The sequence below is a fragment of the Myotis davidii genome, unplaced genomic scaffold (assembly GCF_000327345.1).
Source record: "Myotis davidii unplaced genomic scaffold, ASM32734v1 scaffold370, whole genome shotgun sequence".
NCBI classification, from domain to species: domain Eukaryota; kingdom Metazoa; phylum Chordata; class Mammalia; order Chiroptera; family Vespertilionidae; genus Myotis; species Myotis davidii.
Genome location: NW_006288615.1, coordinates 9,809,987 through 9,820,913, shown reverse-complemented (window position 1 = coordinate 9,820,913; position 10,927 = coordinate 9,809,987). Strand labels below are relative to the sequence as shown.

General features: G+C 36.9%; 2 long non-coding RNA genes across 3 annotated transcripts in view; one reads left to right on the top strand and one right to left on the bottom strand.

Moving 5' to 3' along the window:
- LOC102774375 overlaps positions 1-10,836 on the top strand; it is a 50,200-nt gene extending 39,364 nt beyond the window's left edge. Inside the window, exons 2-3 of the long non-coding RNA XR_435506.2 lie at positions 5,021-5,124; positions 10,764-10,836. This is a non-coding gene — a long non-coding RNA (uncharacterized LOC102774375). The remainder of the gene's footprint in view (positions 1-5,020; positions 5,125-10,763) is intronic.
- The window catches only part of LOC102774086, a 54,840-nt gene extending 43,919 nt beyond the window's left edge, over positions 1-10,921 (bottom strand). Inside the window, exons 1-3 of one of the 2 annotated variants that reach the window (XR_001513329.1) lie at positions 10,481-10,921; positions 8,668-8,779; positions 5,988-6,066 (exon numbers count right to left, since the gene is read on the bottom strand). This is a non-coding gene — a long non-coding RNA (uncharacterized LOC102774086). The remainder of the gene's footprint in view (positions 1-5,987; positions 6,067-8,667; positions 8,780-10,480) is intronic. The other variant, XR_001513328.1, reaches the window with a different exon arrangement.
- Between the last annotated feature and the right edge of the window lie 6 nt (positions 10,922-10,927).

Here is a 10,927-nt window from a genome sequence, read left to right as displayed (position 1 = left end):
GTAAATATCTGATAAACAGGATGTATTTTCGTTGTTCGCAAGCCACAGGTTGAGAACCGCTGGTTTAGAGGAATATATAACTGCCAAACAAATATTTTACTTCTTCCTTGTAGTTTTATTTCCATTTTTAATAATAGCTATTCTAAACTCTTTTTAATTCCCCAAACAGCTTAAGTTCCATCATTTCAGCAGATGACCTGGCCTAATTCTCTGAGTACAAATAGGACATTAGGTGTGAACTCCTTTAAATTATCTCCCCCCCACCTGAAAATTTAACTACATTGGTGGAAATACATTTGTATTTCCTTCCCATCTAAGACAAAGATATGACATTCTTATATTAATTTTCCTCTTTTTCTCAAGATCTTATCCCTTCAAATACCTAACCTTTTCGGTATACATTTAACCTTTCTCTGTCTACTTGTTCTTGTTTTATTTCCATTCATTTCTCCTAAAAAATAATTCAAGTCCTTTTTCAACCTCACATTTCTTTTCAGCTATTTTCCTGTCTTTATTCTTTCTTTCATCAGATGTCTACATTTACTGTGTCTACCTTTACCTCTCTCATGCTGCTTTACCGAGAAATGATAGCAAATCACTGTAAGGTCTAATATTAAAATTAATTGGGAATAAGTTCAGAGGGGTCAAAGCCTTTTTCCCCCCAGCCTTATTCAAGAAACAATATTTATTATTTTGAATGGCTATATAATGGTTTTCCTGCTTTTTTGTTCAACTTAACAAATTGATTGTTCTGGTTTGAATTCCATTGCTACTTCCTATTTCACTCTTCTCAGAGGAATCAGTCCCACAGATTCTTGCTGTAATCAAGGCTTCACTTTTCACTACTCCCCACAGTTACATACAATTTCACTCATATGTGGAATCTAATAAAAAAAATGAACTAATAAGTGAAAGAGTGACAGACTTATAGACAGAGAACAGGCTAATAGCTGTTAGGGGCGAGTGGGGGGAATGGGTGAGGAGGGTGAAGAGAGAGAGAAAGAGAGAGAGAGAAACTAACTCTTGGGCATGGACAAAAGTCTGGTGATTGCCGCAGTGGAGGGGGTCGTGAAGGGAAGTGAAACAGGGTATAGTGGGATAAATGGTGATGGACAGAGACTTGACTTGGGGTGATGTACACACAATACAGTGTACAGATGATATGTTGTAGAATTGTGCACCTGAAACCTGTCTATTTTGTTTACCAATGTCACCCCAATAAAAAGGAAAAAACTTCCAATAAAGAACATTAGTTAAAAACTGAAAGCTGCTTACATCTTCCCACTGGCAATAATACAATCCCTTAAAATAGCACATTATGGCCTTTAAAATTTGGTTCTCACCTACCATTCCAACCTCACTTTATCACAGTCTCCCACTTGCCCTAACATAATCATGGGTCATGCACATACTTCCCATACTTCTACCTCTGGAATAAATAACTAGAGTTTTCAAAGTTGAAATCACTTTTCCTCCTTAAATTATAAACACAATTTCTAAAAGTTTGTAAAATCAAAGAAAAAAATTAGGCATAACATTGCCATTCTAACAAAACATATTTACTTCCCTCCTAATATTCTGCTATAAATATATTTGTACAGTAAACATAATTTTGAATAATATTCTAACATATTTTATTTAGTTATTTTCTTTCCCCTGTTGCAGAGAAGAAATATAAAAAAATTACACAAGATTATTTCGAGAAAAAGAAAAACTGAAAGAACAAAAAACAAGGGTGGGGACAAACTAGAGCTGTGAATAAGCTTTAAGATGCATACCATGATGGCCTACTCATCTACCATGAGTGAGCCACACATTTGGCTCTCAATTTTCTAGCAACCAATGTAAAAACAGAAACACTGTCATTTATCCAAGTCCCAGTGCCCTTGAGATTTTTTTTTTTTAGAAAGTCTCAGTAATTTTGACTCTTCTTGGAACACATATTGTAAAAAGATATTTCTGACATCCTCCTAAAGAGAATACAGGGTGATATGCTTAACTTTGGGGAGATTCTGTATTAGAGACAGTGCATTTCAATTCATGGCATTGCTCATACTGAAAACCAATACAGATGGATGCCATTGCATAAATTACAGTGATTTTGTAAAAACTAGCTTTTTGGAAATCATTTGACCTTATCAAGGCACCCCGCTCTTTGCAGGTCTGCTTTAAGTCACAGGTAAATCCTAATATATTGAAATAATCACATAGAATATATATTAGTCACAGTAATAGCTGGATTTTTATCCTTAAGAAAAACTTTATGAATATTGTTTCTCTTTAAGATTGAGTTTCAAATAATTCTTAGGTAAAATCTTAAAACTCCAGGTCCCATATTGAGCAGTTGAGGGTTGCTTGGAAGACCAGATTTTAGGTTGAAAAGTAAAAAAAAATCTCACTTTTTGATCATGAACATTGTTCCCTTTGGGAAAGTCCTCTGAGTACAAGAATGTGGCTGGACCAGGAATGTCTCCTCATAGTTCTGGGTTGCTCTAAAAGAAATATGTGTACCACAGCACTTAATCATCTTGATATGTAACCTGTATTGTGGACAGGAAGTCACTATAGGACAGAATGGTTTCCGGTAGGCAAAGGTGTCATAAAAGGGTGTGTTTTATGTCTCTATGTGTTTAATCTGTATGTAGAACAAATCGTATTAAAAACTGGGCTACACTCAGAGGAAGGAGGAGTGAAAATTGGTAAAATAAATAACAAGATATGCAGATGATACCATCATACTGGCAGTAAGTAGCAATAAATTGAAATGACTTCTGATGAAAGCCTAAGAAGAAACTGCCAGAGCAGAACTGCATTTGAACATCAAGACAAATATCATGACTACAGAAGAAATATACAACTTTTGCATAGATAATGGAAATATCAAAATTGTTAAGGATTTTGCTTACTTTGGTTCAGTCAATTCAAATGGAGGCTGCAGCCAACAAATGAAGAGAAGGCTGAGATTAGAAAGGGCAGCAGCAGAAGAATTGGAAGAGATCGAGAGCAAAGATGTGTCATTAGAGACCAAGGCTAAAACCATTCACGCCCTCCTATTCCCAAGTACTACGGATGCAGGCGGAAGTTGAACAGCAAGAAATCTGATAGGCAAAAAGTTGATTCATTTGAAATACAGTGTTGGAAAAGAGCTATATGGCTACCCTGGACCAACAGAAAGGTGAACAAGTAGGTCCTAGAGCACATTAAACTTGAAACCACCAGAGGCAAAAATGACAAAACTGAAGGTGTCCTACTTTAGGCACATCATGAGAAGGCAGGGTTCTTTGGAAAAGATAACAGTGCTGGGAAAAATAGAAGGTAGCAGGAAAAGAGACAAACCACATAGGAGATGGATAAACCCATAAAAGAAGCGAGAGGCATGAGTCTATAGGACCTGACCAGGGCTGCTGAGGACAGGACTCTGTGGACATCATGCAATCCTAGGGCGGCCAGGTGTCCGAGAGGACTCAACTGGCATGTAACACTGAAGAAGCTTGGCCAATAAACTCTGTTTTCACAGTCTCTAGAGTTTTTCATGTTTGATAAAACAGAAGCAGTTTTTCTAGCTTTGCTTTTATTAATATTTGTCGGGCTGTTGAGATGTGGACTCTTGTTCCTAATGAATTCTATCACTAACTAGGTGGCTGACCTTACGCAGGCTATTTAAAGTTTTTGAGCGCAGTTTTCCTCCTTTGTAAAATGAGGACATTGTAGTAGTTCATCACTTTCCTAGAACTCCTTCCACTTGTAAGTCACACTGACCCCTCTGCCCAACAGTGGACCTGGAATACTCCCAGGCAGTCACACATCTTAGGTAAGAGCATGCAGGGGCTTTGCAGAGCAAAAGTCCTAGTTCCACTCTGCAACTTCCTAGTATGTGGCTTGGGGCAAGTGTTCACCTGCATAAAGCTCAGTTTCCCTATCTGTAAAGTGAGATTAACACAAGCCCTTACAGAGTTGTTGTATTAAAGGAGACTAAATGCAGCTCTAAATACAGTGTCTGGCACACAACAAGTACTCCATCAAAATCATCTATTTTTAACATTGTTATTTCCTTGGGTCCACTGACATAATTGCTCTTCTAATAGCATTTCTCCAAATTGAATATCAGCACTATTATAACTACAGTATTTAAAGGTTTGAAGGTGCCAACTTGGGCTGACGTGTTTAGAAAAAGTTGGAAAGACATGGGCTCAGAGGATTTTTTAAAAAATAAACAAAACTACCTGTGTGCTGACCTTTACCCTGTAGTTCTTTTATTTAATAACAGTCTATTAATAAACATAACTTTAAGCTGTTTGATTTGTACTAATGTAATCTAGGCCAAACATGCTACCTGAAAGTAATAATAAACTTTCTCCAAAGAAATTATAATGGAAGTTTGCTTCACTTTTCTGCCTGCTTTGAAACAAGATTGTGGGGAAGTTCTTAGCATTGAGTTCCCATCAACAGATATTCAATCACTTTAACTTTTGATCATATGTAGGTTATATTTAAATACAAGTAAATGGGATAAAAATCATTCTTAGATGGGTGAGATAAGCTTTGAAGGCTGTATAAATACTGCATTTTATATTTTAAAAACAATTGCTTAACCAGAAAAGAAAAATTCCCCCAAATGTGGGAAACCAGAGTTCTTTGCTATGCTCTTAACTACAGCAGGAAATATGTGTTTGTTTATTATGACCCTAGTGCTTCCATAGCCAAATGAACTTTCAAACACTGCACTTTCATTCTGTATAACCAACAATTGTCACCCTGCCTTGTGGAAACTGATAATTCTAAGGGAGTTCAAGAATACTTGCATAATTACATCTACTAAGGCCAAGTGTGTTCCCACAGCGTGGAGATGGACCCTTTGTGAACAGGAACACTTATAACTAAAGGGCCCCCTACAGGATGGGTTAATTAGCCCATGGTAACTGGCTGAGTTAAAGGTGACTTTCGGGGACTATCAGATTTTATAGCAAAATAGATCTGAATTACCATTATATGTTTAAGACTGCCTCCTTCTTGATTCCAGGTTTCTCCTCACTCATGAGATGTGAACCTCAGCAAATTTACACCAGGTTGTAGAAGAGTGATCACTTCTATTGTTGCTAAAAAAAGTTCTCTGCAGGATAAAGGGTGAGTAATATGTTCTGTAGATACCTGCATGTTCAATATCCAAAATTTATCAAGATACTGTATAGACTTTGATTATAGCAATTCAATTTTTAAAGTTTCTTAGGAAGTAGCTTATTTTCTGTCTCTATAGCTCTGTTTCTTTTAATATTTTGATTAACTCTCATGAACTTCACTTACTTTAAAAGCAATTTTAAAGGACTGCATACTGAATTTTTAACAACTTTCTAAATGCCTATAGCCTGACCGGTGTTACTCAATGGTTAAGTTCAATTCCCAGTAAGAACACATGCCTGGTTGAGGGCTCAATCCCAGTAGGGCGTGTGCAGGAGAGGCAGCTGATCAATGATTGTCTCTCATCATTGCTGTTCCTATTTCTTTCCCCCTCTCCTTCTCCTTTCCTCTCTGAAATAAATACAAATGTATTTTTAAAATAAAGACAAGAATTGCCTATAAGCATTACTAATTGGCCAATTGATTTAATCAGAAGAAAGAGATTATTGAGTGGCTACATCTTATAGCTTCTGAATTAAAGAATGAAAAAAAAGGGGGGATTTAAAGCTGTGGCTGCACTATAGTAGATCTGGTTCTGCTCACCATCACAGTGCTGGTTGAAATGGAGTGTCCCTGCTTCCTACTTGTTCAATCTTGCACTTTCTGTTTAGTGATGGTAAAAGAAACGGGTGGAGGTGCATGTAAATAGCCAAAAGGTTTAGCAGAATCCTATCTGAGTCTGGCAGAAACCCGGCCCTCTCCCCATTCTGTCCACCTTCAAACTTGCCAAGCCTTGTTCGCTTTGGCTTAATTTAAAAAATGCACTTCTGGCGAGTGAGGAAAGGTTTTGTACTGTGTTTTCAATGACTCACCCAAAATAACTCCATTCAACTTGTAAAGGGTCCTGTTCTGAATGCAGATTGTGTTTGTTCTGAGATGGGCATGAAGGGGCTGCAGAAGGCAGATTAGAGAAGGGAAATGTGATGGGAGAGGCAGTGTAGTTCAGGCACACATCAGAATTATTTTTAAAAAAGACATTGTGTGTATGTCTTCAAGAACCATTTATAAGATCTACACCGTAAAGCTTTTAAAGATACATTAATAGTAGATAGATACATGGTTCATATAGTCACAAACTTCTTTTTTTCTGATCCTCCTAAAATATAGGAGATATTTACATGTAAATATATAATTCCAAAGATATGCATAGTGAAATGATAAAAATTTTAATAGTTCTAAATGGCTGCACATGGTAAGTAATCACATACATAAGAGCTAGCAATAATCTTAAATTGGGAAACAAATGTGTATCAATAATTGATCTCAGGGCAGTTTTAAAACTGAGAAATACAATATTGACATCCCCCCGTTGTGTACTGCAGAAAAATGTTTACTCTCAAGTGGCATAGATTGAGCACTTGATAGCAATAGATACACCTTAAAAGCATTTATGATTCATAATGTCAGAGATTTTTAATAGCAATATTTTAGGACAGGACTAAAAAGAAAAATAATAAAGAACTGACCTAATCTTCAGCATTAAGACTTCACAGCTGAATTAAAAATATTTTGGCTTTCCTATGTGTAACTATGTCCAGTTATAAGGATATCAAAACCTCTTTTGAGTTGTTTCATTAATTCATGAAACAGACCAAATAAAGCTTATTCTGTTATATAATCGTGCTTCATACCATTATTGATGAAGAATAGATGAGCCATTCTTACCTGTTGCTCAGAAACACGAGAGAATTGAGCCACTGAGAAGAAATCAAGCTCTCTAGAGAGTGTAAATTTCACATTATGTGGCAAATGGAAAAATTGTGACCTGGGAGTGATGAAGTGAGGGATAAAATTACAAGTTTTCAACATGCACAAAATCAGAAAGTATAAAACTTTTCCATATTATGTAAATAATGTTCAAGGTAAAGTTCCTGTGGTATTGACACCTGCTTCTCTCTTTAATACGTACTTGGGAAAATATGGGAAATTAAAATACTGTATTGTATACTATATTAATGCTCCCTTATGAAATATTTATAGGACAATGAACTAGTATCATAATCCTTGATTTTTTTGCTAAGGTGAAAGAATAAATAATAGGTGTAATTATACACCTTAAATATGTCATTTTATTACCTTCACATATATACATAAATCAGAAATACTCTAATGCAGTGGTTCTCAACCTTCCTAATGCTGCGACCCTTTAATATAGTTCCTCATGTTGTGGTGACCCCCAACCATAAAATTATTTTCATTGCTACTTCATAACTGTAATTTTGCTTCTGTTATGAATCGTAATGTAAATATCTGATATGCAGGATGTATTTTCATTATTACAAATTGAACATAATTAAAGCATAGTGATTAATCACAAAACGATATGTAAATATATATGTGTTTTCTGATGGTTTTAGGCAACCCCTGTGAAAGGGTCATTCGACCCACAAAGGGGTCGCGACCGACAGGTTGAGAACCACTACTCTAATGATTAACAATGACAATAAAATATATATATATTAAAACAATCTAAATTAGACAAACCACTTTTCCTCAGAGTTCAATAATATGAGTTGTAAATAAATCTTTAAACATTTTTGAAGTATTCATTTGCTGAGTAATGTTTTCCTTTCATTCTCTTTTATACTATGGCAAATGATTCCACTGTTACTATTGGAAATGTTAATAGTTATTTTGAGAAGCTCAAATGATTTCATGTTGAAATACATTTTAGAAATAGTGAGTTAAACAAAGGTAAGCCTTTTTTTATTTTTAAGTAAATTTTGAGGACTTATCAAGTCTTTAACATTCATTATGACTAGGTTGGGGTAAGGGACGATGAGGATATAACATGCAGTGTTTTCCAACCTTATTTCATATAGAATTTTTCTCTCATGGTAATCGTATATATAATAATCAAAGTGTAATATGCTAATTAGACTGGACAGCCAGATGTCCTTCCAGACGAAGCCGGGGCTGCAAGGGCCAAGTCCTTTGCACGAATTTCGTGCATCGAGCTTCTAGTTGAAATATAAAATGCTGCTCTCTTGGTTTAATCTGCACTCTACTTACCTAATAGCTCCCAGCTCCCTTTGTCTTAATAAAGGTTGAAAATTTAGTAAGCTGCATCATTATCACTTTCTGATCAGATTCTGAATTATTAAGATTTAGATGCATAAAAGAACATTTTTGATCTTGTAAATATTGAAGAAACAATACCATAACTAGAACCGAAATGCTTTAGTCTACCTAATAGTAAATCTTGTTTTCTAATTTTGAGATATGTGTTAAAATCTGGGAAAACAAAAAAATAACTGAAGTAATTGAACTGAGCATAATGTTGCAGTTTTGATATAAGCTTTTCTATTTATAACTGCCTAATTTAACCAAAGTATGTTTTCTGTCCTAGCCTGAATTTATGGCATTTTAAAAATTCAGCTGCATAAGCATGAAGACACATGCCATTTACTAGTATAAGAATAACTGCCCCATATGAAATTGATTTTTGCCTTCTGCAATATAATAATTCCAATAGCTATACTGAGTACCTACCGTATTCTATGTCATCCTCACATCACCTTAGATCATCATCATGATTGCTATTTCACAGATGAGGAATGTGATAACCAGAGAGGTATTAGCTGTCTTGCTCTAAGCCATACAACTAGAGAGAGACAGAAACAGATTTCAAACTTCAGTCTGACACCAAAGATCCTACTGTTTCCATTACATCATGGTGGATGGAATTATCCACATCCTATATAATAAAAGCATAGTATGCAAATTGTCCCCTCAACCAACCTGGAGTTTTTCCCAGAGTTTGGCCAGGGGGCGGGACCGGCCTGGGAAAGGGAGGGAGGGAGTACCTGGCTGGCCACAGCCAGCTGCTAGGGACCCTATCAGTGCACAAAGTTTGTGCAATAGGCCTCCAGTGTAATATAAATGTGTTTCTCCATCTTTAAGCATCAGTAGCTCAGATATTATCCTTTATGTAGAATTTCTGCAATGTGGATGTACTTTTGGTCTACAATACAGTACCTGTTTGGAAAAAAACTTTGAAGAAGCAAACAGCTAGACTCTCATGTGTGACAGAGCATTCATTATTGAATAAATAAAACACCCTGGGCATTTTTTAAAATCTCAAAGTTGAGAATATAAGGATAACCCCAGCTATTTCAAGGACTTCCCTCTCATTATTTCTGTATTTAACATTTTGCATTAAAAATCAGCATGTAGAAGAAAACAGTATTGTGCTATTGTAAACTCAACAACTGTTGTTACCCGCTGACAATTTTTCTTCCTTTATTAACTCTGGTGGTTTAGTTTTTAAATGTAAATTATGGTTCATTACTGCTTTTCTCAAGAATTCTTTATTGTCTAAAAGTGTGTTTAAACAACAATAAAACTAAGTAAAAGACAACAGGTCTTAGAGAAACAACATAAAGCAAGTATCTTATCCATTCCACCGTCCATTCTGAAGGACATAAAGTATAGAAAATTTACTTCAAAAGAACTCACTGTTCCTTGTGGGACTGGCACTGTACTAAAGTGTAAGAGGTATAGGAAGACTACTGAGAAATGCTCTTTATTCTCTCACAGTTCACAATTTACAAAGAGGCCAGTCATATTATTTACTGTACAATTTAGTCCCCACGTAAAGGATGTAGACATTATTCAGTTGCATATCAGAAAATTGTGGGAGAGATGTGACTGGGAGCAGTGGAAAGATACAGTGAAGGAAAAGTTCTGGCTCCACCAGATCTTGAAGATCATGAAGTTATTGTACAGAAAGACCAGGAATAAACTGAGAAGCAAGGATATAGAGTCAGCAACAGTCTGTGGAGATGATGGAATGGAAGCTGGGAGAAGTCGGGTAAGGTGGAGTCCACTGGGGTCCTGAATGACACTGAAGGCAGTGTACTTTATGGTCTTTTGACCAGAATCTTGGGTGCCTTCTCCCTCATTCTCTCTCCTTACCTTTCCTACAGGCAGCTAGACTCTGGCCTATGTTTGAGGGCCTTTAAACTGCTAGCTGCTTTTTGCCATAGGACTCTTGAAGGCGGAAACGTCTTTAAAATTAAAAAAAAAAAGAGTAATAGTGAAGTTTCAAACGAACAAGAGAAAATAAAAGTATCACTGTTCTAGTTCCCTGGATATTTCGTGGAATACCTAAGGCCCAGATGATAGCAGGATGGTACTGGAAAGTTAGTATGGACTTTGGATGTGATTTTATAGAGACTGTACTGGCAAACCATTAGCAAGGAGTTCGTGCCTGATTTTGAATGGGATTTTATAGTCTTCCTCGCGAGATTTTTTAAAAAAACAAAAGGGTATGCCCAAACTCATTTGGAAATTAGTTCGGAACCTTGACATCATTGGTTTCCTGTAGCATCTTGCTGCACCAACCCCGAGCACATTTCCCCGGCTAGTCCCTGCTCTATTTTTCTTTCCCTCTCCATGTCCAACCTCAGTGTGGAATTTCCAGCTTAAGTGTTCTTTGTCAGCCCACCTGCATCCCTCACACAACCTTCACCAACAACTCTCTTAAGCATGCATGCGGCCCTGCACGCGGCGTGGCCTTTTCCAGCTGGGACACGCGGACGAGACGAGGACCGCGGGCCGCGCCCCTGCCTTTCATCTTTTTGCAGAGTCGCCGGGACACAGTTCTTGGGTCTCCCCGGGGAACTTGCAGCGGGCCGAGCGGACGCCGGTTGGACGCGGTGAGCAGTCCTCTGAGCCAGACCTGGTTGCCGCCTTTTCCTGCTCTGAGTGGAGACAAAGTTGCGGGGAAGAAAACACTAACCAACAAACG